The 24,095-nt window shown below is 40.1% G+C and overlaps 1 protein-coding gene across 2 annotated transcripts in view; it reads left to right on the forward strand.

The window, feature by feature from the left end:
• The window catches only part of BRF1 (BRF1 RNA polymerase III transcription initiation factor subunit), a 172,966-nt gene that overhangs the window by 129,841 nt on the left and 19,030 nt on the right, over positions 1-24,095 (forward strand). The gene's annotated exons all lie outside the window — the stretch shown is intronic.

A 24,095-nucleotide genomic window follows, 5' to 3' on the forward strand; every position in this document is an offset into this window, starting at 1 on the left:
ACAAAGCTTTACAGTAAATATGCTTGTCGGTTTTCTGGTCTGCATTTGAAAATGTTTTATAGTGTGATGAAAGCTCCTGTTTTAATGAGTGAAATACTCAACTTGCTGGGCAGATTTGTAGTGTGTTGTAAAATGTATAAGGAGATTGATGTGTCCAATCTGTAATATTCAACTGTTTTATCTGTCTTCAGTTTATGTAGTCTTGTTGGATCATCATTTGAATCATTTTGATGTATAGTAATTTCTTACTTAGATGTTATTTATTTATTTACTGCCTGTTTATTTATTTACTGCCAGAATTATAGGCCAAATGCCACAAGGAAATCTTGGTATTTAATTCTGAAATATAAAATCATGTCTTTGCACCGTTGTTCAGATTTAGGCCTGTTTGCAACTGGGTAAAGGGACCAGGGGGGCAGGGGGGCAGCCACCGACAAGGTGTGAGAAAACATCTGTTTGTGAAAGAACAGAATACATGGGATACCTGAAAACATGATGCTGGGAAGGACAGTAAGTGCAAATCTCTCAGAAGCTGAGGAAAATAAGGATAGCAAAACCTAAACCCTTATTTTAACTTCATTTGACAGCGAAGGCAGAGGCATGGTCTTCAGTTTGGGCTAAGAAGCCAAATGCCAAAATCACTGGCCCCACTGTCACCAGATACAGGTTTTTACAGTATATCAGACATATTTTCTCCTTTGTACTGTATTTTTGGCTTCATCCTTGTTCAACTTCTCATTCTCAGTATCAAAAGCTTTGCTTTCCAGCTGTTGACTCCCTGGGGATTTTAGTCTCCCCTGTAAGTTGCACGTAAGTTTCCCACTTGTAAAGGAGAGAAAGTTGTGTTGAGGAAAGTTGTGTTAAATTTAACAGCATTTAGCTTATGCTTTATTTGCAGTTAACAGGTATTAATGAGTCATATTTCGGGTGTTTCTAGTAAATTAGGACCAATTCAGTTGTCTGAAATGCAGTGCTGAGAGGGAAGTAGGGGCTGTTCAGGATCCTGGTTGCATTTCAGAGCTCAGCAGTAACATCCATGCTCAAGCTGCTTCGCTGCATCCCAACCTTGTTTCTGAGGTTTGCAGAAATGTTGGGCCCTTGGAACTCCTGTTGAAGTCAGCATGTTAAACCCTTAACAGGTGTTAAACTCTTTGGAAAATCATGCCATAAATATTTAATTTAACAGTGGTGCAACTTGAAAAGGTTTCTAAATAAATACAAATCAGTATTTTCCAAAAGCAGCTAATAAAACGTGTTTATTTTTCCTCTTGAGAGCCTAAAGTACATCCTTAAGATGCATAACAGAGTTTCCTGATGATGATTAGCAGATCTCAGATACAATGAATTTTGCAGCAGAACACTTCAGAGGAGGTTGAGGATACATGCAGATAAGTGAGCTAAGAAGATTTTGCACTCCTGAAGTAGGCAGTGCTCTTGCTTAAATATTATCAAGGACTTGGCAAACATTAGTTGGGCTTTTTTTTTTTTCCTTATAATTAAAGATTTATGACATACTTATGATTTTTTTAAATGCCATGCCTTTTAAATGGCATGCATAAATTTCTGTGTTCTGCATTGTTCTTATATGCCTTGCATTCATTGCCTTTGTTCAGCATTGTTCCTCTGAGAGGTGAATGGCTAAAAACTCTCCTAGGGATACAAAAATCATGATAATTTATATGCAATTAATAATAATAAAACTCCTGAATATTGCTCTTTAGAAAATGAATGAAGCACATAATGTGTCTTTTTCCAGGAGGCATTTGCAGGAATGGGATCATATGGTTTGGGTTGGAAGGGGCCTTAAAGATCATCTATTGTTTTGGTTTGTAGTGATTTACAGTCCTGCATGTTTTTCTTTATGTATCTTAAATATTTAGTAAGCTGCATCTGACTGCAGTAGCACCACGAATAACCAGGCTTTGATCCAGTCCTTCAGTTCATCAGAGTTGTAGTCAGATTTTAAAGAGCTATTCCTTTATTCCTGATCCCAATTAGAAGGTGCCAGTATAGGGAGTACCAAGTTACAGGATAGGAAATGAATACTCATTCTTGGTTGCTCCTGTAATGGTATAAAAATGGAAATTTTTTCATATATATAGATAAATATCTTTCTTGCTTTCCTTTTGCAAGTCATTTTACTTACCACACCAGATTTGGACAGATGATGTGGCCAAGTTTGTCCTGTGTCTTAGAAATAATCTTTATATACAGTACAAAGCACTCTGGAAATAGGAAGTTGATCTTCATTTCCATCTTTCTAATTGCCTCTTGCTCTAAAATAGTCTATGCTGTTGTTTCCACACAGAGGACTTCAGATTATCCCTAAAAAATGGTTACCCTAACCAGACAGGGTGCAATCTCTGTGTGGTTTTTCTTTTTTTAATATCACATAAAGTAGCAGTTACAGTGTTAATCAGTTAAAATACTGGAAAAAACTTTTGTTTCCTGATGTGATAATGATAGGCAAATTTTACAGTCTTGTAAAAAGTTGTTGATTTGGAAGAAATTTTTAAAGAGCTGGAATGCTAGGCAGGTCCCAGGAGTGTGCTTAAACGGGGTAGTCTTTCAGTTGGCGGCCCTTTTATTAGAGCTTTGTAGATACTACAATCACTTAATGGTTGCTTGGATTTCAAAGGCAATATAGTTTTATCTATATCTTATTTTATAAGAAATCCTAATTTTGAAATCTCAGAAATGTTTGGTAATTTCTGCAGTTTTGGGAGGAAGGTACTTTCAAAGAGCTCTTCCAAAGATCGTGCAGGTTTCTCCTTGTTAGGTGGGTAGATACTATGTACATGAGTATTTTCAAAAGCAAACTGAGCTTTTGAACAGGTTTCTTTACTGTGAACTTCTCAAGCTTTACAAGAAGCTGTGCTTTCCTCAGACACATCTCCCAGAATTATACTGGGGGTTTACTTATTTTGTCTGTCAAGATGGTAGAAGACTAGTAATGACAATGTAAGTAATTTTAGGAAATTTTATGTTGTGTAAATGTATTTCATTCCATTTCTTATTGCATTTTTGTTCCAGTGGGTATCACGACTGGTGCTTCATATGCAAAAGCCATTTCATTCCCAGTGTGTTGAAGATGTGGCACAGTGGATGTTACCATAATAGATGTTGCAACTCTAATTTCAATTACCAGTTGCACAGTTTATCTTCACTAATGTCTTCTGTGTATATGAAACATAAGAATAATAGGTTGAACTCTGAGAAAAGAACAATTGCCCCTTCAAGCTCCTTAAAATCTGATCTCCAGTTAGAGCTGTGCTGTGTGCTGGAGCACTTCAAGTTCAATAAAGAGGGTTTTTAGGACTGGAACTATTTAGTTAGAAGCTTAATAATTTATTTTATATTTACTTGAGCTGAGTTTTACAACATTACGTGTAAAGTGAAATGTGTTGTACTAAGAAAATGTGGGAGCAAGAAAGCTTTCAAGTCACTACTTTTAAAAAAATTTAAGCCTATTTCTTGCTATGTGCTTGAAATTGGTAATGATATCAGAAAAGACAGGATGTATTATCAGGGGAGTAAATGTGTCAGGTTAATCTCCTGAAGAATTTGCCTTGGAAGAAATGAAGCAGGACTGTGAAGCACAGTGGAATCCGTTGTAATGAAACAAGGTTGTTCTGAATGGAACCATATGAATATATAATAGCAAACCAAATCATGCCTGCTATGGGTATGACAGAAACCCTTGGTAGTGATCTCAGATCTGATTAGATTTGAAAATTCACCTCCAAATTCTCTCATGGTCTTACTTGTATTTGCTGACTATCCATATTGCCAGTACAGTGTGGTGCCTGGCTCCACTTGTGCTTTTAGAGCCAGGGGATTTGGGTATTGGGAATTGTGCCCTTTCAGTACCAGGGACTTGTTCTGGTGCTCAAGTTCCTGCTCCAGGATGCACATTTTCAGTTAGCATCTGCTCTGGCTACATTTTTGTTAGCTTCTCAATGGGTGTCACAACTCCAGAAAAATCCTCTTTATTAGGGAGAATGTATGTGATGCTTTTCTGCAGCCTAGCATGCGACATCTTGTTTACCCTGATAAACTGCTTGGTGCTTTCTTGTCTCTAATTGGAGTCATATTATTTCCCTGGAGAGGGAAATATGGGCAGAAGCCTAATTTTGATGCTTTGGAGGCATCTGCAATACCACCCTGCCAAGGGAGCCTGGGGAAACAATGAGAGGCCCTCAGCTGGCTCCCCCAGCTTCCACCCTTGTTTACAGTTGTCCCTTTCTGGTGTCCAGGATGGGGTTATTGCTCCATAAGGCTGGGTGCTCCAAACTCAGCTGCAAGTCTGAATGTTGCCCAGAGAAAATGTGGATGCCCCATCCCTGGGAGTGTTCAAGGGCAGGTTGGATGAGGCTTTGAACAACCTGGTCTAGTGAAAGATATCCCTTGGGCTGGACTAGATGACCTTTGAAAGCCCTTTCCAAGCCAAATTATGCTATGATTCCATAATTCTATGAATGCTTATTCTACATTGGCCATGGCTTGTCATTGATTTTTATAAACCCAAAGGAAACAGGTTTTTCAATGTACAGTAGTTTTAGTTCTACATTATGAGACTGGTATTTGTGGAGGGGAGGAGCATCAGCTCATGTTTCCCAAATGACTTAGGCCAATCCAAAACAGCATGAAACAGAGCTCAGCTTGAATAATCTAAGGGATTCCTGAGCATCTTAAAACCTTTGTATTAGTTAAACCAAGTGATTATGAAGGTTAGAGCACTTTCAATTCATTGTTTCAAGAAGAGAGTTGTTGGTTCAAAACCTTCTTTATTAGAAAAAATGACATTGCAGTAGTAGTTTAAAAGTTTGGGAATGGGTATCTTAAAAGTTGCTTGTTTGCAACTGGTGCAGTGGAGTCTGGTGGGTATCTTCAGCCATTCCTACAGTTTGGAAATTGGTGATGAAGCAGAGCTCCTAAAGAGACATAGATCTCTATGTTTGGTGGATATGAAGTTTTGGAGAGTCTTTTCCATGCTGGCTCTGGTGGTCATTCTCTCTACAAGGGGGCCTTTCAGATGAGATCTTTATATGCTTTAATTTTCTACCATATATTTTTATTTTTCAGAATTGCCTTCATGTCTTTGTGTAATTTACTTTTGATATCCTGTTTTTCTCTTTCTGCTTTGAATTCTGTTACAGGGTTTGGAATTCATGTATATTTACTTGAAGTGAGATGTTAAATTTTATTTGTTTTCTTGTGCTGCTTTAGGCCTTCTTTTTATACGTGACTAAAGGGGTAACATGATTTCCCACCTGGAATAAACTTCCTTACAGAAGATACTGGGAGTCCTTGCTGAGATGGTAGTTAGGAGTTTATTCTATAGCTTAGTTATTATTTGGTATTTTTTGGTATTTTGTCTGGAAGCAGTCTCATGTTGGCTGCAGGATTCAGACTACGATTCCTGGCTATGAATGTACATGTGCTGGGAGTGTGTGGAGTCAGCTTTTGGTTTGAATATTGTGTACATGGTGAATAATTCTCTAACCACTTGGACATAACTGTTTTCTTATGTGATCTGCACTTTGAGAGTTTCTTTGGAGTGTAATTTTATGTGTGTTTCTGCTTTGCTGTGGTATATAATCATTTAAATCAAAGGTTAATCAAAATGATTACTCATTTTGAACAGGAAAACGGTGACATTTGATAAGTACCTCCACTTTAAATAAATCTTACCAGTATTTTCCAATCTTGTAACTTTTAGAGGGACAAGCTTATACAAATTATGTTTAGTATTTTATTTACAAAAAGCTAAGCCAAGGAAAAAAAATGAACTCAAGCCTTGCAAGGTGTTCTGCCTTTTGAGTCATGCATCTCTTTATTAAAGTTAGCTGTTCAGGGGAGGGCCTCCTGAATGACCTTGAAAGGAGCTGACACTTGTTTTTGCTTGTTCACGGTTGATTCGAGGAGTGGATCTGCTAAAGCCTGTAGTGTTGTAACCTGGCTAATGCTGCAGGTTACTGCTAAGAAGCTGGTGTGAGCTAAGAAGCCTTTTGTAATAAAAGAGATAAAGGAGAGGCAAGAACAGGAGAGAAATGGATCTGACCCCACATGTTTTAAAAGGAGTGTGTGTAGTTTTAGCATCTGAACGCTGAAATGTGACCACCAGCAGTCTTTCCTTCTCCAGTAAGTGAGGACACAGGAGGAAAATGGCATTGTCTTCTACATGTAATACTACACTCTGAGAGGATGCAGAGTTAAGCAAATGCCACTGAGAGACTGGAGAGGCAGGAACCAGCTTGGGGTCCAGGCAACAATGCAGCAGATTATTACTTTACCCTGAAATTCACTTCTCTTGAGCTAGGACAGAAAGATGGGGAAAGAATAATTTTTTCTTTAAAAAAAAAATCCCCAAAACAAAACCAAAAAATACCTTAACAAAGCAAAACCCCCCCAAACTGTCCCCAAACGAGTCCTTACAGAAGCTGTCAGGTGTTTGTCAGGAATTGATGTTTATTCTGATTACTCAGACTATTTTGAAGATCAATTCCCCTGATACAATAGCATTTTTATGTCACATCTGTCAGGCTCAGTACCTCTCAAAATACAGCTGCATTAAACTCTGAAACATGTATGGATGGTGTTTCACTGGCTGTGCTCCTGCCCCACTGGGAAGGGAGCTCCCACCCAGCCATTGCCTGGCATGGCTTGTGTCCCCAGCCTGCTGCAGGAGCTGCTGCTGACACTCATTCCCTGCTCATTCCAACATCTCTGAACTTTTTGTCGTGTTTCTTAGGGTGAGGTTACCAAAAAACTCATTCCTTCATCCCTTAGTTCTTTCCTTCCTTCTGTAGGAGGTGAATCATTTCCCCCTTTCATGCCTGTTCTGCCAGGGAGTCAAGGGAAACTAACTTAAAGATTTTCTAGCTTGTTATATTAGTAAAATGGAGTATTCTTGCTAAAAATCCCAGTTTGGGATTCATTAGTTTCTGAATACTGGAATAAAATGCCAGAATTTCAGAATGGCAATTAACCCACCTGTATCCTCATTTTGTGAAATACAGTTGGAGAAAAAATAGCTTAGTGATAGGGGAAGTAATGTAAAGAAGCCTCCTTGATGTGACCTGTACTAATTTAGTTAAGTTCAGTGATGCTGCAAATCATCCCTAGCTGTACATCATTCATTAAGAGCTTTCAAATTTTACAGTACAGACTTCTAATGCTGTCAGAATGTGGTTTAGTGTAAGGATAAGGGAGCACTGTCTGCTGGGACTGCAGAGGAGTGTTCTGGAGCTATCATTTACTGGGACTTATGAGAACCTTTGAGAAATATACATACATAAACCCTTCAAGATTGGGTGAGGACATATCTAGACTTGTGCGTTTCAGCAATAACAAGAATCTGCCAAATCCAGTGCTCAGTTCCATTTACCCCAAATTATTAGAATACCTTCAATTTAAAACTAAAAAGGCATTGATCCGGCTCGACCTTGTGGCCCAGACCCAGGTCAAATCTCCTTATTTTTACAGCAGCCTTTTTGTTTGTTTAATATAAATTGGATATTGCTTTTCTGCCTCCCACTCAAGAAAATCATCTCTGTGTCAGATTCCGGTGGAGGGCAGCTGGGCAGCACAAAAATGCAGAGGGGTTTTTGGTGACTGCCTGAAATCATTTCTTCTTGCATTTTAAAACCAAATAGGAGCGGTTTCAGCCCAGAAGATAATTTTCTGTGACAGTTGGATTGTGAGTGCCTTGTTTATCTATGTTCTCATTTTCAGGTTGGTTATAAGAAAAGACTCCGCGAGGTTTTTTCTTCCAAATTACATTCAGTGGGTCTAATGGGAGACAATATAAATATGTATGTGCAGTCTCTTGAACTTTATAATGTGTTAGCAAAAGTAGTTATATGTGGTGTGGGGGTGAGGAGAGTGGGAAGAAACAAAAAAATTGAAAGTGTTATGTGTCTTGTTATCAAACCCTGGAGGTGCACATCCTGTGGCTGAGAGGACTTCAGACTGTGAAATGCTTGTTCTCAGTCTGTAGATTTTTCTGATTTCTTTTTTCTTTTTTTTTTTTCCACGAGTGGCAAATGGTTGGTTTCTGAATTGATTTTTCTTTGAGCCTTTTTCCAGTGGGGTCTGCTTGTTGACCTTTACAGTGTATGTCTGCTCATTTTTCTAGTTTAAACCACGGGAAGTGTATGTCTGATGTGTTTTAGATGTGTCAATGAAGTTGAGTCTTCAGTGAGTATTTGTAAAATGTTGAAGGGAACGGAGCCAACCAAACAAAAAGTTAACTTTCCCTCACTGCAATGTGGCATACATTATTTTACCAAGACCAATACCCAAGCTAGGGAAGCAGTCACACAAAGCTTCTTGTTCCTTGCTGTGTGCAGGCATTTCCACATGGGATGGCTGGCAGCCATTCTGTGGTTAGGACTGCAGTTCTTTCACCATGGCTGGGTAAAGGATTTGAAAGTTGCTGCAGTTTGTTGCAAAACTTGAAGTACTATTTGCTCACATAATATTTAACAGCATCCACATAATTAGTTTTAAATCAGCCAGTGTGCTGTAACTTAAGTCATTTATGTAAGTGCTGTTCCATTACCCAGTGATGCTGCTGGTGCACTTGCTGAGTTCAATTTTACCTTGCTGCAGTTGTTGCTAAATATAGGATAAAACATTCTGAGATAACTTCTAAATGTGGTCTTGGAAGATATATGCAGTAAACTTAACTTTTTCTTCTGTTGCTGAATTTCCAATTTATTGTGAGTCAGAAATCTCTGCCCAGCATTTTTGCCTTCCTCCAGAGCAGCAAGACCATAGATTGAACAAACCCATTGCTGTGTTTAGGATATTCAGATCCAAGGACACTTCCTGACCTGCTCTCGTGCAGGCCCCTTCCTTGTGACCTACAAAGTATGATGGAGGGAAATCACTAACCTTTACATATATTGTGGTCTCCCCCCAAGTTTGCCCATGAACAGGACACTTGTGCTGCCACAGAGATCAGATGGGAAGGCACAGAGTAGAGTACAGCATGTGTGGACTTCAGGACCTGCCATCCCATCTGCAGTGGAGAACCTCTGGCCCTGAGCACTCTTCCCAGGCATTGCTTGGCTCAAGAGCTGTCAAAACCCAGACAATTTAAAGGATACAGCAAGGCTGTAACAGTCCACAGCATGACATGGTGTGATAGATTTTAAATCTTATTTATACTCAGAGTTGAGTGTAACATTCCTGCTGAACTGGAGCACTGGAAGATGTTGGACATCAAGAGTCCTCTCAGACCACATGCAGAAAAGAAGTGTCAGACATGTTTTCAGTAGTCTGTCACCTTTTTATTCTGAAATGGTTTTAGATGTGGTATTTATGGGAAAGAAATATATGCTGTTACAGCATAGTGTTCTTTTAAGAAGTTATCAACATATTTAATCTGACTGGTTTGAGATATTTAATCTGAAATATGAAGGACACGCATACAGATTTGGAAGTGGAATGAAGTGGCTGGCATATTTATTTTGTAAGGTTATCTTTGCCTGTCTACAGGGGTAACATAGTAGTTTTAAGAGAAAAATGGCTTTCCAGACTTCTGCATGGATTTTATCATGTAGCAATAAAGAAACAAAATAATTTGAAATCCTAACTAAAGCTGTTGCTGAAGTTGAGTGAGATAATCATCAGATTAAAGATGTAGTTGAATCAATCAGTCATCTGATGAATTAATAACGGAGGTGAAAGTCAACAATGAATCAAATTATTAGATGAAGAGAAGCAAGACAGAAATCAGGGTAGTTTAAAACATTGCAGCAGGTTATTACAAGGCAGTGTCTCCTGCTGCCTTGTTGCTGGAGGCAGAGGTGGGACTGTCCAGTCTGGGCTTTAGTAAGTCAGTATAAAGGTTAATTCTGTTCCTGAAGGTGCTGCTTAATTGAAGGTGTTTTAGAAGCGTGTTCTTTTTCCTGCCAGAGAAACCATGTGCAAGCAATACTGGCTTAAAATTTGATATGCAAATACAGCACGTCTTAGACATGTTTGCACTTTGTTCATGGCTATTGAAATATTACAGAAAAAAAGTGATGGGAGCAGAGCAGCAGAAAGGTGAACTCCTTTGTGTGGATTGTTTATGGAACAAGGTGGGTAGGAGAGCAGCTTGGGTTGCCTGTATCACTGATGGTGCCTACTGTGGGCTTGCCCTGGGTGTTCCTATGTCAGGCTGTACCTTCTGAGCTTTCTGCTCCACCTCTGGACAGTGTCCAAGAGATTAGGATCGTCAATGGCGCTCAGTGATGTGGCAGTGCAAAAAAATTGCTGCTTACCAGCATGTTCATTTGTTGCCCCGCCTCTAAAATCATCTAAAAGCAGTGGTGAGTTAAGAGCTTTCTTTGGCTACAATCTGGTCCAGTCCAAATGTGATTTTGACCTCTGGGAAATCTGGAATATAAAAAATTATTGGGCCTTACTATCAGATTACATGTAATTTATTTTTCAAGTCAGAACATAAATACTCCAGAAGTACAAGAGAGAAGCTTGCTGAGAAAGCTTTAGTCTCATAATGGGAAAAGTCCAGAGTATATATATCTTAAATTTCCATAAATCCCTCTAGGAATAGAGATACTTTTTATCCATGCATTCTTATTTTCATTTTCCTGTTATTTCTTGAAATATTCTTGTTCCTTTTCAAGAGCAAAGCGTTGAGGTAATGAAAGAATTTGGTTTAACTGGATTTCATACATTGATCTTGTATGGCTCAGACTGTGTCATACATTTCATGAAAATAAACCTAATACCATACCAATTCAGCAAATCTAAAAGCATGAGATGACAATAGTTACTCCTGTTCTATTTAATAAAAAAACAAACAAGGAGGGTGGGGAAGCCATGAAGGACAGAAAGACAAAGGAAAGGGTAATTAAGGATTTAAAGCCACTGAGGTTTGGACATTTTTGCAACCAGCAAAGGGAGTCGAATGTGAAGTGTGGTGAATGTAAGCTGTAAGGAATCGTAAATTCTGTATAATGCAAGATAACTTCATAGCAAATGACTGAGTAGCTCGAGGGGTCTTGGATGGAAGGGAAAGGTTTCTGTAAAAATAAACCTCATCTTGCTGACCTTTGCCGACCCTGGCAGCCTTTCTCTTAATCTAACCTGAAGAGATTAGAAAAACTCCAAACATCAAAAGGAGCCGTAGACACTATTGTCTCCCAGAGCCCCATTGTGCTCAGGAGTGATTTCTCAGGAAGCAGCAGCCTGCTCCTGCTCCGGAGCCTTCCCCCGCTGGCACCAACAATGCGGCCCTGGCTGTAGGTCAGGCTGGCCATCCTTGGAAAAACAACCCACCACTCTTGACATGATGGATGGGAAACCCGACTCTGGGATTCATTTGCCCAAACTTGTTTGGAAGATTTGCTGCTTTTACTGGGCCAACATTTTTCAGGTGCTTCCTGTGTTTTATCCAGGAGTGGATAAATAACTCTTACGTTGTTCAGCAGCAGAAAATACAAATGTAATTACATTACATCGAAAGTTTGCCTTTCAACATAGTAATCCTCAGAGTCTGGATTTTTTTCTAATTATAGAATTATATTCTTATACATGCATATATATGTACACACACAAGTTTTACAGAAAAATTTCTTTAGATAGCTGTTGGAGGAAAATGCATGTTTCATGCATTTATTTCTATCTCATGGGGAGAATTGACAACATTTCTGAGATCTGATGATAACTAGGCTGTAGTTTTCTGTTAGCTTTGGGTCACAATTTAAAATTACTCCTTAAAGCGTTAGGAAGTCTTAAATTATGAAGCGGTAGGAAATCCTGAGATCCAAGGCATTGAGTGGGCTTGCAGTATAGTATATATTCATTATTTTGTTGCTACTTCAGTAGCTCACAGGTATTAGGCACAGCATTATATTAACTTTTTGGTGAAGTCCAGACACTAGAAAACTCAAGTTTATGGTTCAGCATTTGCTGATAGGATTTGCAACTGAGGGAAGTCCAGACTTCAGATGGTTTTTGCAGAATGTTGTAAGAGGCCAACCACAGGAACAGATGCATTTTTGTCTAAATTACTTTCCCTCTCTTTTCAATTTCAGTATCTGCTGATTTCATTTTAAAACCCATTTTTAAAGCAAATGAAATAGCTAAGGCTTTTTCTAGCATAGTAATCAAGACCTTTAATACCCTACCTCTCTACAGACCACAGTTTTAAGAGCTGATGTTTGTGCTGCTGTTGCCTGTAGCTGGGCAGGGTGTTGGCATATGCTGTGGGAGACACAGCGGAGCAGAGGCGACCCACTTCAGGCTCTACTTCCAAGTAATTTTAAAAGTTGATGAAGATTTTCAGGCTTTTATTGGAAGACTTATCTTTTCCTAAAGCACTCTGAACAGCAGAGCTCCTCTCGCCTGTGCACTCTGCTCCACATCACTGCTCCAGAGATATCTGGCCAGCTTCCAGTTTAAATTCATTTAATAGGGTAAATTTGAAATGATTTAAACACTCTCAATTTACCACCATTACCAAAGGGTCGAAGCCAGGAGCTGCAGAAGAACTGATATTCAAGAGGATTTTTGAAGAGGAATGTAGATGTAGCTGCTTTAAAAATGTCATTAAGATGAGATAAGGAATGCTTCAGGTAAGTGATTCCAATCTCCCAAATCTTCTGTTAATGGATCACCTGAAGATTTTCTGTACTTACCTAGGGCTGGAGTTTGTCCCACTGACCTTGGTGGACTTTGGTTCACACTCTCAAACCTGAGTGATATGTATTTTGGTGTATGTTGGTATGTATGTAGTGGTTTTTGGTGTGCATATGGTGTATTTTGATATGTATACAGGCACCAAACAAAATGGTGAGACTCTGTCCCTAACGAGGCAGGTCCTGACTGAATGGATGTGCTCAGGCATTGTGCATGCTTTTGGGATGAAATGGTGAAACAAGCTACTTAAAAATATCCAATTATTTTGCAATTTATGCTACAGCTTTCTCAGATAAGTTACCATAGATGCTGTCTGTTCTATTGCTGCAAATATTTTCCTTTCTTATTTTGTGAGACTTTTTAGGATGCCCGTCACCCTCGTGTTTAATGATCTTTCTTCAGCTCTTGCCAAGTATATCTCAGTGTTACTTATTGTCTTTCTGTCTAACTTAGGCTCCTAAGACTGCAGTTCTCTCAAAATCTAGAAAAAGAGTCTTTCATTTTGCATGAAGAGGAGAAAATAGCTGTGTTTTTCTTTTCCTTAGAACTTCAAAGGCACAAAAATATATTAAATAGAAAATGGAGAAAAATAATTCAGAAACCCTGAAAGGGGCTCACTGATTAAACTGTAGGGAACATTCACGTATCTGCTGTTTAGGTCTCCTGAGAATCAATACTGTGAGACTAATCTGTGATGCTGCAGCAGTCTATAATAACTCTAACATATTATTGTTTAGAGTATTATTACTGGAATAAAAATTGTTGGGTTTAAATTTTGAAGATATCAGGATACTAATCCTGGTATTCGTTATTTCATAAAATGGATCCACAGTGTTCTCTGTGTGCAGACACAGTTCGATATTCTTTCAAAATTATGTTGAAGGATGATCATGCTGTTCCAGTGATCCTGTCCAGCACAGTTACTCTTGGATGGGGATGTAAAAAAACCCAAGAAACCCAAGCAAAATGTGACTGCTTCATTTCTGCTGCTTATCATTGCAAAGATGTCATCTCTCGGTTGGCTGATGAAGGGAAGGCAAAGGGGTGTCTGTCTTGGCCTGATTTTTCCCAGTGAGAGCTGCAAATCCACCTTGAAAGTTTTTTGTGTTGACTTATGGTCTTTGTTTGTTAGATACTGTGATTTTATAATTGGGTGAGGAGGGAGAAGCATCTTTAGTGATATATTTGTTGCTGTACTGATAGACAAGTTATGAAGTTTGGGCTAATTATAATTTCCTGTGTCTCTGTAAATGGATTTGAAATGACTTGTTTGCTCTTGTGCTGTAGTAACTTTGGTCATTTATTATTTTTTCTTTCAAGTAACTGAATCCCATATTGCCTCTAATCTGGGAAAATATTAGATTTCCTTCACCTAATAGTAGAGTCTTGGTTTTGCAATTACATTTTGAAACAGTGATGGACAATTGTCAGTGGAAGCAAAAAGACACGATTTGTACTGAGGCTGAATTTGGAAGTCTCTGTTAAAAATATGTTTGTAAAGCAACCAGTGAGCAATGGAATAGCAAAGTCTAATTTTCTCCTGGTTGCCATCTTTTTTCCCTCCCTTTCCTGAAGCAAGAACCCCAGTTCTACAGCTGGTAGCTGTGTGGGATGTGGTTGATTCCTTCCCCTTTGGCGGGGGAACTCTTTTGAATCTCCTCTTCCTACTTCCAGTTTTCACAAAGGAACTTGTTTGTCTTGGGGACTTCTGCCTCTGTGTTTTTTTGTGGTCACCAGATGTTTGGAGGGTTTGGAGTGGAGTAAAAGAGAGATGGATGTGTCAGGATAGTGCATAGTTATCCTTCCATAATTATCTTTTCCACGCTGTGGAGAGTGCACCTGTGTGTGTGGGCAAAGACTTGAAAATCGGAGTGAATTTCTTTAAGGTAGTAGCTGATTTTTGGGGGTTCGACTAGATGACCTTTAAAGGTCCCTTCCAACCCAAACTGTTCCATGATTCTATAAAGTAGTAGGACTTTCAGAGCTTTTAATGGTCTGGGTTTGGCTTGCGTTTGGTTTTTTGGTTTGGTTTGGTTTTTTTCCCCCAACTGATTTACTATCTAAATATCTTCTAACATTTAATAACTGTTGTTTCTTCAGGATGAACCCAAACTCACAGCATTGCTAGGGAAAGAATAACCTCAAAAATAACCTTTAAAATGCCTCAAAAACACCTATGTTAAAGTTGCCCAGTATTGGTGATGAATGCATAGGTGAGATGCATTTTATCAACTTGGCTTGTTGAGAACCAAAGGGAGTTTGTCATAACACGAGTCCCTTATTGATGGCATGGTTGTCTGTGATTGATTAGAAGTGGCAGATTTATTTCAGCTTCAACTCTTTCCATTAGCATTCGTATCGACCATCTGGCAGTGGAAAACCTCACTTGTGAGATAGACTGGAATCTTGTTGAAAAAATTACAAGATTTCTTGGGGCCTTTTTTTTTGCCAGTGTCCTGATGAGCCAGAAAGTTGTCACTTCTAGTGACAGTTCTCATTGCCTGAAAGGTTGAGACTGATGCTGGGTCAGCCTGTGGTTTGTTTTTAATGGCTTTTAATTATTGCCTTGATCACAGCAAACATTCAGTTAATGGTTATGCAAGTATCATTTTGTGGGTTTTGTAGCTCTTCTATAGCCTTCAGTTGTTGGTTAGAATGAGAAGGAGCAGCTTGCTGTTTAAGTGGGAGGAACAGAGCAAACAACTTCTTTCAAAATGGTGTCTACATAAAACTAGAACTTTCCCTGAATTGCTCAATTATGACAACATCATGTTGTAATCAAAACCATTTGACTGTGCTTAAGATGCCCTAATCAAAATCATTTACAGGTGATGTGCAGGGAGAGATGCTTAAGGGGCGAAAGATGAATTCAAAGTGGATTGTGATGTTGCAAAGTGTGGAGTTGCCTATATGTCCATTAAATGGTAGATATATGCACTGATATGAGAGAAATATGGAGCTGACATGAATGGGTGATGATGCCTCAGGGTATTCAGTGGAGCTTCTGCAACAATACAGTGAATTACATCACAACCTGAAATGCAGCAGCTGCTCTGGCCCTGCTGCCCCCTCATGAGTAATAGTGTAACAGGGCAGTCTTTGGTAAACAGCTTTATGGGGCTTTTCTGCTGTGGTGTCTGGCACTTGGAATTCTCATGCTGCCTCTGGCTTCCCACCTGCAGCATCCCCTGCTCCCCAGAAATACAGTCATTCAAAATAAAGGAGTGAAATCTTGTGGTTAGGACCCCCTTGTTTTAAATTTTATAGGAGGCATTCTACAGATTAATGTTACCTGTGTGTTTCAGGGAGGTGAGTAATGAGAAAAAATATGTGAGTTTCCTTGTATCTGCAGGGTTTGCTTAAAACAATTATTTGATGTTGTTGTTAACCATACTTTTATCAGGGAGGGAGGTTTGGCAGAAATGTTTCCATTTTTCAGAGTGTGATAGATTTCTGTCCAGGATCTCCAGAGCTTGACCTTGGGGGCTGTAAATATTTTAAATGGGTATTTCAAGGTTGTGGCTTGCTGAGGCATAATGCACAAGGGACTGCTCCCTAAATGGGCTCTTCATTGCACTTAGACTCAGGCAAACATTGCAGCAAGTGAAGGTGTTAAAAATATGCATGAAGGTCAAAGTGACAGGTCTTATTAGGAGCTTACTGGCAGTAGTTTTCCTGAAGAGTAATCTCCTAACAATTTCTCCTCAATTTTGTATTCTATTTTGGAAATTGTGTTGATGCAGCATTAAGATTACAAAGATGGTAGTTACTTGTGCAATATTTAGCATTAGAAAGGAGATGGATCCCTTCTGGTTCTATTTTGCATCATTAGAAGTGTTTATGCTGGGGGAGTATGCAATTTCTGAAAATGAAATGGTTTTGGAGTTAGCAGGGATTATCTGAAACACATACATAATGTATAGTGTAATTCTTTTGAAGGTCTCCTATGTTATCCTTTTTTTGGTCTGAAGTAAGGTAATATTGGAGTAAAAATGGGGAGGAAATTTATTCAGCCACTTGAAGGCATTTGGTAGAGCATTAAGATTTGTTTGGTTTTAAGTGTTTCTCAAAAAGTGCTTCTCTTGTCCGCTGTTTTAATTGTGCCATCACATCTGTGGAAGATCATTATCATATTCTTTTATCCGGGCACGTGTCAAAGCATTACTCACTTCCAACCATCTGTAGACTATTTGATACAAATACAAAAATTGAGCTAATAGCCAAGGCACCATCCTTGTATCAGGAAGTTTCTTGAATTTCGTCACCTACAGGGTTTTTTTGTCCTACTTACTACATTTTCTTTCCAAAACAATGCCTTTTGGCAGCTCCTGTTTTATTCATACCATTGTTTTGGATAACAGGCCAGACTTTCACACACCACCATCTCAGTGCACTCTTCTGGATCCTTTGCCAGTTGTCTGCTTGAACACCATCTGTTCCTGGCAAGGAGTTACCTTCAAATACCTAACAAAACAGGTCATGGGAAAAACCAAAGTCTTCCAGGAGCTAATGGTGATAACACACCCAGATTCTCTAACCCTGTTAGCGTTTTCCTCGTAGCACTTCAGGAAACTTGCTCTGTTTAGGCAGATTCTCTTACCCCAAGATCTTTCCTTTTGAGGAGCAGTTCCACAACTGCCAAAGTGAACAACAAGGAGAGTGCTAACTTGCAAGAAGATGTTTTGTGGAAAGCTTGAACAATGCATGAAATTCAGTCCTACCCCATAATGAGTTGGAGAACTGTACTAATGAAATCTGCAGGAGACAATAAAGTGAGTCATACAGCAAAGCCAACTGAAAATGGCTGTGCAAAGTAGTGCTGCTAAGGAAAAAAAATATAACTGAGAGCAGGAAATAAAAAAGAGCATCTTGGAAAACATCCAGGCTAATGCATCCAAAGAAATACAATCTGAAACACAGACGAACATGGGAGCAGAAGCTGTAAAAGCCATAAGGCTGAAAAAGATAGAGAGATAGTGGACTGCAAATTAGATATGAGGCTCTACAAAAAGACCAATTTGGGGCACTCATTGGAGGAGCAGCACGTGACAGATTAGGGAGGCATTAGGTCTGTCTTGGAGAGCCTTTTGCCTCTGCAAATGAGAGAATGGGAGTCATTAGGGTGGTTTCAGCAGGAGAGAGCATAGTGATGTTGATCTGGAGGAAATGCTGAAGCCCTATCCAGAGTGCGGTGTGAGGAGCCCACGAACAGGGAAGTGTGCAAGCTTTTGGAGCGTGGATGTCGGAAACAGCAGCATATGGCAGGGCAGAGCTGCAGTGCAGCTGAGGAAAAGGCTGTTCAGTGGGACAGCAGGAGAGTCTCAGTGGTGGTAAGGTTGGGTGCTGTGTTTGAAGACAGTGTAGTCAAAACATGGGTTCGAGGCCAAATACTGAAGTGAATTAAGATCTTTGTCTCCTTTTGGAGCTGTATCTGATTAGGTGAAGTCTGAATTTCTTCCTTAAGGTACTCTTGAGCTTAGAGAAAGAGATAAATCGTGATGGTGAAGCATTTACTGACTTCCAAGGGTCCTCTGTAGCTGGAGGTGAACCATAACTATGTGCAAGCAGAGGGTGCTGCATATCCTGGTCACTAATGGGAGAGAGGGGTGGATGAAGATGCCAGGCTGGGCTAGTTTCATCTCTCTGCGTGAGAATCAGCACCTGAGTTTCTTTTTTCCAGCCACTCACACAAGTAGAAGTGCAAAAGGGTTTGAAAACATCTTAAAAGGAGTTTGTAAATCACTAGGTCTGGTTTGATTCTCCCGCATGAGTGGGGCTGTCACACGTTCCTTGGGATGGGGGAAGCCGAAACTCCTGCCTGCAACCGGGGGCTGTGCTGGTGTGAAGTGGAGCTGTCTTGACCTCTCTCCACCATTGCTCCTGTTGACCCTGTTAAAGTGGATTTAGTCCTAAAGAAACAAATTGTCAGCTAATTATTTCCCCACTCTGGTGGCCGTTCTCACAGATGTTTAACCATTTTAAGTAGGAGCAGTTGCTTTAAGTTTTTTGTTTGTTTGTTTGGGTTTTTGTGTAGCAAACAGAAGAGGAAACTAAAATCTGATGCTGGTGTTCATGTCAAAAGGGTTGCATGAAAACAGGTTACGTGGTAGCTTTGAAAATGGTCCAGCTTGCTGCTTAGTAGGACTGCGTTTTGCAGAGCCTGATTATTTAAATTAGTTTTTCTAATATTAGCATTAATTCCCTTATAGCTGTGTTATGAAGTTGCTTATTTCATAGTCCTTTCAAACGTGGGAGCCTGGCTGTGAGCAGAGCAGACAGCTTATCAGCTCAGCAGCTGCTGCTGCTTGCCAGCATCGTGTGTTCAGTAAATGCTTGGAGTCAACCTTGAGAGTTTACGGATGCTGGCTTGCGTTTCCTTTGCTCTGTATTTCACTGCACTCTTTAAATCAGGAGTTTTAAACCTCTGCTAAATTTAGAGAGAAGAGGGAATCTGCGAATGCACCAGCCCTGCCTCCTCCCACAGAAAATGCATCTCCTGACCAGTGAGAGCTGGAGCTGGCCAGGGGTGAGGGGAACGGGGTTTGGGAGGGCTCTGCAGATACACCCCAGCAGCAGCTCTGTGGTGTGAAGTGAGCCCAAAGGTAGTTCATGACTTTGTCAGAGCAGTAGAGAGAGAGGAAAAGAGCCTCCAAAACAGCACTTTTAGTAGCTCTGGGTGGGTTTTTTTTCTCCTTTCAAATGGTTTTATTTTATTATATCTGACACCAGTCAAGGAGAGAGGAAGCTCTTTAACCTTAATGCAAATAAAACAGTAGTGTTTTAGAAAAAAAGTCTGCTTGCTTTATACCTCCAGGCCAATGGTTGTGACAGACCAGAGAATTTAACAATAAAATTACTCATTGGCTGGGGTTTTTTTTTCTTAATCTGTTTAGCTGTAACAATCTATTTTAAGCCTGATTTTTGCTTAGGAGGAGTAAAAAAATTACCTGTAGCAATAAATTCATCTGTCTGTCATGCTGTTTATCTGTCTATCTATCTATCCCCTAAAGACTTAAAAATGTTGGTTTTTATTTCTATACCCTTGCTGAAAATCAATTGTGACATTTTCTGTTTAGGCTGCTAAAGGTTTTGGCAGATAGAACATGGATTTTGTCTTTTGATGGTGAATTCAAGTCAACATTTATTGCAGAGACCTCAAGTGTTTAAATGTGTAGTGATAGACAACTAAACCTCCCACTGTGCTAAACTCCACCAGGTCTCTTCAGTAGTTCTGCTATTCAAAAAGAATTGGGAGTTCTTTCATCTGTTTTTAATAAATATGAGGCTTGCATGCTGTTCATGTCAGAAGTGAAGCCAACTTTTAGTTGAAGTTTGACATGTAGAGTCCTAACGTTTTAGCTCTTGCTGCTAAAGACACCTACTCAGGGTGTTGTTCTCCTTTAAAAAATGTAAGGGGCTTGCACATCATCTGTTCTGAACTGTGATGTTGAAATGTGTGAGGAAAAGGAAAGCAAAAGCCAGGCTGTAAAAATGCTGGTTGTGTAAGAGAGCACACACCTGGACTTGCTTTCTGGCAAAGGTGGATACCAGCCTTTGGGAGCAATCAGCTTTGATTGGGTCCAAGATGCTGTTGCTGGTTCTGGGGTGAGTCTGATGGAGTCCTCTTCCGAAAATTGGGAAATGGGAGGGTGGCAGAGCTGGGTTTGGTGGGTCAGGCATCGGCATCAGCCTGGCCTCTCCTGCATCGTCTTGGAGGATTTCTTTAGGTGATGTCTACGGAAGAGCGATGGGTGATCCCAAGCTCCCAAACCTGTGCCCTGAGCTTCCTGGAAGCTGGAACACCCCGTAGGTGTGATTTTGTGTCCCAGCTAATGTGCATTAAACACCGACAGCTGTTAATGGGGGCCGCAGAGGGATCACAGGGATCGGCGCATGGCAGGTGAGGGGAGCTGTTCCAGTGTGGTTTTGCCAAAAACACTTCTTGTGCTGCCAGGAGGGCTGGTGGGCCTGGAGCCCAGGGCATGACTGCAGGGACAGCACTGGCTCAGTGGCCTCCCCAGACTGCTTTTACCGAGAGATGAGAGAAATCTGCTCCCGGGCTCTCCGCGTGGTGCTGCCATTTGGTTCAAACACCACATGACTCGTATGCTGTCTCTGAAGTGCATTTTTTTCACGTTTATCCTGTGAGATGGATGCGGGGTTTGAATGTTTGGACTGCTTGCATGGGCATCAGAATTCAGTGGGAAGACGTAGAGGCAGTAAATGAATTCAATATTGGAATGATCAGCTTTTGCAAGTGTTGGCAATTGGTTTTAGCACCTTTGTGTGAAGTGTGTTCATGGTAGAAACGTATTTTGTTTAAGAGGTTTATGCTGCTTTCTTGTTCTTCTACTAAGATTTTCAAATAAATTATTAATACTCTGAAGCCCAGAGGTAACAAGAACCTTAGAGCTGTAATTTTCCCATTGAGGCCAGGCAAAACATAGCACTTCTGAACGTATAAATTCTTGCTCTAAGAATGACTGAAAATTCACACTAAAGGATCATAAATTGCTACCAAATTAATTTCCAATGTAAGTCTATCGTGCATGTGTTTAAATCTGATTCAGTTTCTTTAAAGCAGTTTACTCTGTAAAAGTTTTTCCATAAAAACATGCACAGTAAAAAGTGTTTATGTTGCAGTATAGCACTTAAATTGCATTTTAAAAAACCCACACAACAAAAAGCCCTCTTTTATACAACTATTTATTTGCTGTAACATTTTACTAACCAACGGAGCAAAGTAACCCAGAGATCTATGATGTCATGCTAAAAGCCCAAGTGTTAGCTTGCCAAGTATTGATGTTCTCACGATACTTTGTAGACACAAAAAACTGAGTCAAAGTGGAGCGATTCTGTAGTGCCGATAAAGGAAATACAGTGTATGGATATTAAACAGCTGAAAGGCGGGCATGTGTTACAAGTGAGTTTGTACAGACTGTTGTCTCCCTGGGGCCAAGCACTTCTTAGGCATTTGCTGCATATTTTGACCAAGTACAGAACGTAGGAGATCTAAACTTTACACATTAAAGTTTCTTTAAAAAGCAGGGGAGGGTGTCACTTTTTTTTTTAAATCAAGTTTTTTCTAAAACTGATGCTTCAGAAATGCCTTTAGAGAACAAAATGAGTGTGGTGATGAAAAAAAAAAAAAAACCATAAGCAACTTGCTCATTAGGCTCAGTTAAAGCTAAGTTGATCATTGATACAAATTTGCATTATTTTTCCCAGTGTGGCATTCGGTAACAACTTTTCCTCGGTGTGCTTTTGTTTCAGTTGACATTTGCTTGAATGGCCAAGCAAGTTGGCAAATTCTGTGCTGCTGGTCTTTGAAGCTGTGACTTCAGCCCAAACAGCCTCCTCTTTGTGTGTGGCAGGGAGCCCCTTCCCTTCGGAGAGGGTGCGTGCAGCACAAAGCCTGGAAAGGGGCTGTGCATACCCAGCCTCACAGTGCTGCTGAGAACTTCACTTCAAGTGGCTCAGGTCCTGCAGGAATATCAGTTTCTTTGCTGTGAATTTTTAATGCAAGGGGTTGAAGTTCAAAATAAAAAAAAAGAAAAAAGGCAGAAGATTAACCTGAAAGTGCATTTTTTTTATTGATCTTCAAATGTAGGTTAGTGTTTAGAGGGATTTGAACTACAGTGGGAATTTGCTGTCTTCTCTGTTCAATACAATTATTTCACGATGGGGTAGGAGAGCAAGCTCTGCTAGGTACAAAGGAAAAAGCAGGGATTTACTTGAGATGGATAGCATTTGTTTCAGATTTTACACATTGTCACTAGAGTTGTACTAAAATCTATTACATGTCCAAAATTGTCTGAAAAACTAGACACAATATGGTGACAAAATATGAATGACAGGATGGGAAGGAGGAATTCTATATAAATGCGACAGGGTATAAATATCTATTTATTGTAGTATTTGCACATTTCATGGTCAGTTAAACTTCTTTTACTGTTCACAGCCCATATCTTAGTAATTGTGGCAGGAGTGTAGCTTACACAGCATTTATATGACTCCCTCTCAGATGGAGCAGCACAGTGCTGAAGGACAACCCCAACCCCTCAGTATTTCTGTGTACACAGAGCTGAGGATGTGGACGAGCAGTTTTTGAATGGAGCCTTGTAGCTGCAGTAATTTTCTTTTTAATGCATCTTCCATAGCTACAGTGAAATGGAGGAAAGGATGTTCAGCAAGTGGAATTGCTTGCCTGACTTTTACATTGGCTCTTCTCAGAAGGTGGGTTTTTGTTGGCTGAAGAATTGTGCACCAGGGGCCAGGGTTGAGTAGAAAATTGAGGTGGAGTAAGGGTTTTTAAACAGATCTTGTCACGTGGGTTTTGCCATGTTTTGCTTTGACGGGGAGTGATTGATTCCCAGTTACAGAAGTTTTGGTCATCTGAATGTTTGAGATTGGGGTCAGCCTTCCACCTGTCCAGGTGAGGGCTTGGTGCAGAGGAGGTGTGGGGAGCCATCTGAGTGGCTGTAAGCCAAGGTCAGGAAAACATCTTCCCAGCTGAACTCAGCTGCTCTGTGCTCAGATCTGCTGCCTGACCTGCTTGTGCAAGTGTTCTTCAACTGGTTGTGAGAACTCCAGCAATTTCAAAGATAATAGTTAGCAGATGTCTCCTTAGGCTGACCTGGCTTGTTTCAACTGGGCCAGATTAGGGATGGGTGGCCCAGAGCTGCCCCCTGTTCACCAGCCACGTGCAGCCAACTGCGGGCAGCATGGTCTTCACCTGGACAGGTTTTCCAATTGATCCAGTTAAACCAGCATGAGAGGCTGTGAGAGGCATCTCCTCTGCAGTTAGGTTGCTGTTGGATAATTCTATATGTTAACACTAGTATTAAGCTGTATTAAAGCAAAACACTATCAAGTAACTCTGCTTTACACATAAGATCCCCTGCAAAGCTCACCTAACTTCATTGCAGATGTGCAGCCTTACACGAGACACCGGAGAAGATGGTGATGTCTGCTCCCCACATCAGCAGCAGCGTTCTCCTCTCTCAAAAGCACTTGCACATATTGTACACAGGTTTTAAAACAGCAATTAATATTGTTTTCTTTCCTAACATTTCCATGTGGAATTTTCTTTCCATAAGAAAATGTGGCTGCATTTTTATACTCATCTCTTTATCTGTACCAAATGTGTTGTGAAGGAGACAGGACTTCTAGATCATGAAGGGCTTCTGTGACCCAGTTCAGCAATTCATTGGTACATAACACAGTGTATGAGCAAGCACCCACAGTGTGTAGCAATGCATATTTTAAACTTGTGTCATATTCAATGGTAAATAGCCATTTTCCCAGTGATTTGTATTGGTTTTGCACTTCATTATCCATGCATACTTATACCCAAGTAGAGATTGCCAGGCAAGCAGCTTCTGAGGTTGGAATAAAGTACAGTTTACTTTCTGGTCCTTTCTTATGTCAATAAA

Source organism: Corvus cornix, chromosome 5, assembly GCF_000738735.6.
Source record: "Corvus cornix cornix isolate S_Up_H32 chromosome 5, ASM73873v5, whole genome shotgun sequence".
Classification (NCBI taxonomy): domain Eukaryota; kingdom Metazoa; phylum Chordata; class Aves; order Passeriformes; family Corvidae; genus Corvus; species Corvus cornix.